This window comes from Lactuca virosa, chromosome 3 (genome assembly GCF_052849685.1).
Source record: "Lactuca virosa cultivar CGN04683 chromosome 3, Lactuca_virosa_CGN04683_v6, whole genome shotgun sequence".
Classification (NCBI taxonomy): domain Eukaryota; kingdom Viridiplantae; phylum Streptophyta; class Magnoliopsida; order Asterales; family Asteraceae; genus Lactuca; species Lactuca virosa.
Window position 1 is genome coordinate 10,622,221 of NC_136428.1, and position 6,188 is coordinate 10,628,408.

Below are 6,188 nucleotides of genomic sequence, written 5' to 3' on the forward strand. Positions count from 1 at the left end.
TAAGTTTAAAATCTAACAGATTTCGGTAAATGATAGGAATTTGGAATTCTTACATTTTCGATAAGGATTTGGGAGTGTGAAAAGAGAATCATTGAAATTATGTTCAATCGATCTAGTTCACAAAGTAAAGATCATATACAAACATAGAGTGTTTACTTGGTGTATGGGAAAGCTATTGTTTAGAAAAAAACATAGTGTACATGCTTGGAGCATGGGACAACTAGTGTTTTTAATTCAAGTATAAAGTTGATAAAACCGAAACAATGAATAATGAGTAATCAGTATGGTGATATATAAAAAGTGTTCTATTTATATTCATAGGTTTTGATACGATACTAGATTCAATTATTCTTGTGTTTCATTTTGCATGTTTTGACTTCGAGAATAAACTAGGTCATTCTTCCCAAATGACTAAGTTATTCAAACCATCCACAGTCGGTCATATGTTGGAAGTAGATATGAATCAAGACTGTCATGGGTTGGGTTGTAACAGGTCTAAGATGTTGGACAAAGCGGTGCTACAACACTCATGAGTGCTCATAAGTTCTGAGTATTGGATTCAACCCGCGCTCATTTGAATCACTTCATGGATTTTATCACGAGTGATCATGAGACGATAATATCTTATATTCTTCAAACCTAGAGATATGAGTTGTTACTATGAGTTGGTTATACATTGATTGCGTGAAAACGCATTGGTAACTCGATGTTATAAAACGTGCCTTTGTGTATGATTCAACAAGTAGTAGAACAAGCCATATGAGTCGAAGTTTATCCATTCCTTTTACCTTCGGGATAAAAGCGATATCTGTTGGCCCCTCGATGATTTAGTGATGACAAATGTAAGTGCTCGGCCCGGCCTGGACTGATTTGATTTGTTCAATTAGTCAGTCGTCATAAATCGGAAATCGGGAAACAACAAATGGACAGAGAGAATGATTTATAATCCATGTCTCAGTCCATATGATATCTAGAAAGGAGGAATATATGATCCCTTATCTAATGGACAAGTCATTGACGAGATCAGAGTTCAGTTACAACGGCAGAGTTCGACAGCGGCTTAAAGACCTACGATTGCCAGTTGGTTCTTGAAGTCATACTCAATAATAGTTTTAGACTTATCCAAGTGGGAGACTGTTGGATTAGTGTCTAAGTCCATAACTATATTTGGTATGTACTTGACCCGACTCGGCATGGTCCATTTGGGTTGCATGACATCATGCATTTGGATAGACTAAAATGAGAGAAATAACACTTAAGGTTTGGTAATATATTATAAGTTCTAATATATTAATAAGATTATTTAATTAGTATTGATCAAGAATTAATTAAATGATCAAAAGGAGACTAATTAAATATATGGGTTGATTGTGTAAATCATCCATACTTATATAGTGGGCTAATGCTCCATGGATTATCTAGTTGGGCTAAAACCCATAGGATGCTCCATGGTGTTTTTTGTACCCATGGATCATGGAAATGAAAGGCCATGACAATTAAGGTTTACATGGTGTAACCCTAATTGTGACAAACTATATAAACATCTTATTCTTGTCAAAATCGGACACCATGAGGAACCATGTGAGACCATGAAGAAATGGTGAGGGCTAGCCGATTTCATGAAGTGTTCATTTCTCTCTAAGTTATTCCAAGTGCATTTGATGTTGTGTGAACCATTTGAGGTGTCACACTTGGGGCACTCGGCTCTTAAGCATCAAGGAATCAAGCTACATAAAAAGGTATGTCTCCTAACTTGTTTTATTACCCAAGTATCAAAGATTGTATGCTAGATAGGGTAATACCTTGGAATATTCATATTTGCATGTATAATAGAGAAAACATAGATCCAAGGTATTTAGGGTTGCATGTACACTTAGGCGTGTTAGAATGCTCAAAACCCAACAGGGTTTGGTTGAGGCAGTCAAAGACGTATTACCAACAACAAAACATAGGAAGTGTGCTAGGCATATCTATGCTAATTTTAGAAAGAGGTTTAGTGGAGCCTTGTTTGAAAATATTTTTTAAATAGCTAGTAAGGCAACAATAGAAACACATTTTAATGTTGCAATGAAAGAGATTCAGTAGTTAAACCCTACTGCCTTTATGTATCTTATGGAGAGGGATCCTAAGACATAGTCTTTAGATTTTTTCAAAGTTCATCATGTTTCTTGTGAATCTGTGAAGAATAGCTATTTAGAGAGATTTAATAGTGACATTTTGGATGATATGAAGAAACCTATTATCAACATGTTAGAGGACATTCATATATATATGATGCAAAGAATGGTTACTATGCAAGTAAATGGACAAGGATGGAATCGTTACTCAGTTTGTCTAGATGTCAGAGACAAGTTGAATAATCTCCAAACTGAGCAGAGGTATGTACACATATTTAGTCATACATAACTTACATGTGTCAGCTCTAATTATTTGCTTTACATTATGTATGTATTGGCAGGTTGTATCTTGTGGGGTGCGAAGTTTGAAACAAGGAAAATGGATGAGGATTATATTGTTTATGTGAAAAAAGGAATGCACTTACAAGCTATGACAACTAAATATGTTTGGATACATTCATTAAGTTTCTACATTATCATTTTTAAACATTAAACCTGATGGACCATATGTAGACCCATTATACTTGGGAGCCTTCTTCCATAATGCTTATAAAAAGCCCATACATGGGATGAATGGTAGCCACATGCGGCCTTCTACAGAGTACATAACCCCTTTTCCTCCATTGAAAAGAAGAATGTTAGGCAGGCCTACCATGAAGAGAAAAAGGGATGCTTCTGAAAGGCCTGAAAAATATATAGTTTCAAAGTCAAGGAAAAATATTTTTTGTGGCATATGAAAATAGACGGGAAACAACAAGACCAGATGCACTTAAGTGGAAAGACCTCCCAAAATGAATGAGAGAAAGAAACAAAAAGTTTAGTAAAACACAAGAGTCAGTGAATATGCAAGGGGCGGGGAAGATGTTGTTATGGTTGATGAAGGTGAGCCAGAAGGTGTGCATTCTAATGAAGCTGAGGAAGTGGTTAGGGTTAACGAAGATGTTGGGAATGTTGTTAGTGTAGGTCAACCAAACAAGAGTAAAAAATGTGAGAGAATCATTAAAATGAAGCTTGATAAAAGAGTTGAAGGTGAAGGTATGTCACACCCCAAAACCGAAGGCGGAAACGTTCCGGGGCAGAGGACGTCATGCGTAGTATCACAACAGTTGTATCATAGTAAGCATAGTAAACACAACCATTACATTATAATAAGAATATTTACATTGTTCGAAAACATGGTTTATACATATCAGTATATATAGCAAAAGTAAAAGATGTGACTTCAGGATGTTCCATCTTCTCCAAAAGTTGGCAAAAGTACCTGCCTATTGATACCCTGAGAATACAAGCAGTTTTAAAATATCAGCATAAAGCTGGTGAGTTCAAAAGTAGTTAATTCTGGTGAAAGAAATGTTTCCTTGATTCTTTGAAAAGTTGTTTCCCAAGAAAATCCCATATTTTCTTATGAAAGAGGTTTAATTATCCATTAGTTACACATCAAACAGATTGTTTATGAAAGATTAAGTTATCCCAGAAAATACCATATTTTCTTAAAGGTTAATAGTTGATTATCCGTACGCGAGTATCTACCATACTCGGATAACAGTTTTCTTTTCGAAGCTCTGGTTACACTCAGAGGAGTATATTAGCCGTATTTTCGAAGCTCTGGTTACACCCAGAGGAGTACATTAGCCGTATTTTTGAAGCTCTGGTTACACCCAGAGGAGTACATTAGCCGTATTTTCGAAGCTCTGGTTACACCCAGAGGAGTATATTGGCCGTATTTTCGAAGCTCTGGTTACACCCAGAGGAGTATATTAGAAAAGTAAATTCTCATTACCTAAGTTGTGAGTGCCATAACCGTACTGAGATTGGATACGACGCGTAAATGGTCCAATATCGTTTATGACTTTGTCACCCCTGAACCAAATGGTTCCGCTGTAGCTAGCAGCGAGGGTGTGGGATAGTCAGTCCCATATAGATCTATACACAATAGTCACGCTCTCCCTCCAAGAGATTCTGGTTATAAGTCGTAGTCCTCCACTCACGAATCCGGGGGAGTGTTACCGAGGACATATCTCAAACTTAGCCTAACGAATTTACAAGTAATAGTACGAAAATCCTGCTTATGATTTACATGAATCCTTTAGAAAATATCACATTCAATGATAAGATTTACAAGTTCCTTGCTTTAGTTTTGAAAACTGTTTCTACGAGTTGATTTCATAATCGATTGGTAAAACGGTTTTTCTAAGTTAAAAGCATACTAAACATATAATTATTTTAAACAAAATAATATACTTGAGTACAAGTTTCCTTGTACTTTTGCTTGTATTCCCCCCCCTGAAAACATGAAAAACTCGGAAAAAGCGTAGGGGTATGAACTCACAGTTTATCGTAGGATCCGAAAGCACAATTGGTTACGAGTGTTGAGTGTCAACCGATGTTTCGCACTCAAGTGGATCCTAATAACAATTAGTAACACATATGTGTGTTAGAATTAGGGTGTTTCATGACTAAACATGACGGAAACCACCCTAAAGACTTGGAAATGCATGTCAGAACCCTATATGATCAAATAAGGGAGGTGTACGGCCAAAAGAGCGTGTGTGCGGCCAGGGTGTGCGGCCAGGTTGTGTGTGCGGTTGCACACAGGAGTGTGCAGCCGTACAGAGGGTGTGTGCGGCCGTACACAGGGGTGTGCGGCCGTACACTCCTCATTTGTGTCCGAAATGTCGATTTTGAGGTGTTCTTGAGGTGTTCTTGTGCTAATACCAAGTCCTACTAGTATATGGAGACTAAACTCTTCACTTTGGAGAGTCTTTAAGGTGTGTGCGGCCACCTTATGAAGGTGTGCGGCCGTACACCTTCAAAGGATGAAGAACACGAAGAACACAATGAGTTTTAGGCTTAGATTCAGGTGTCTTACCAAGATAACAAGCTGAATGATGAAGTGGTTCACGTTTTTGAGGCGTTTAGAGTGTTCTTGGGTGAAGTTCTTAGAGAGAGAGAAAGTAGTAGAGTGCAGCCAAAGGAAAGGAATGAGTGAAGGGGTTCCCCTATATATATATAAGGGTGAGTGCGGCTGGAGGGTGGGTGTGCGGCTGCACACCCGCGTGTGCGGCCGTACACACCTCTCATGAGGGTGTATGGCCCGATTTTGCTTCTAAACGACATGTTGACTCATTCCTAATCTCATTCCCAACTGTACTCAAGCTTAGAACCCTTAAACTAGCTCTTAAACGGCGTTAAAAGATGATAAAATCGAGTTTAATATTGTTATAAAGATCGATTGTACAGGATAAAAGTTTCGGGTTGTCACAAGGTAGCAGTGTTGCAACGACAATGGACTTGGATTAATTAATTTTTTGAACTCTATTTGGGAGAAGGGGTATTTATGGTATTTCACAGACATAAGTACTGTAAACAATAGGAATGATGTTTGTAATTTTAATTTATGTTATGGTAATGTTTACATTTGATATTTGGATTCCTATATGAATCAACATTTTCTTTACTTAAGCATTATAAGGGAGATAAAGATATATTTAGGCAGTTGAGCCTTTAGGGGTATTTTAGTCATGTGGGCCTTTAGGGGTATTTTAGTCATTTTATTCAGTAAAGCCTTTAGGGTTATTTTAGTCATTTTAGCCAGTTGAGCCTTTAGGGGTATTTTAGTCATTTTATTTAGTTACATTTTAGGGGTATTTAAGTAATTTTAGTCAGTTGAGCCTTTTGGGGTATTTTAGTCATTTTATTTAGTTACATTTTAGGGGTATTTTAGTCATTTTAGTCAGTTGAGCCTTTAGGGGTATTTAGTCATTTTATTTAGTTATAGTTTAGGGGTATTTTAGTCAGTTGAGCCTTTAGGGGTATTTTCGTTATTTAATTCAGTTTAGGGTTTAGGGGTATTGTAGTTATTTTAGTAAGTTGAGTCTTTATGGGTGTTCTAGTCATTTCATTCAGTTTAGAGTGCAGGGGTATGTTAGTCATTTTAGTCAATTAAGCCTTTAGGGGTAGTTTAGGTATTTTAGTCAGTTGACCCTTTAGGGGTATTTTAGTAAATTTAGTCAGTTGAGTCTTTAAGGGTATTTTAGTCATTTTATACATATTGGCAGTAGGTGTTATATC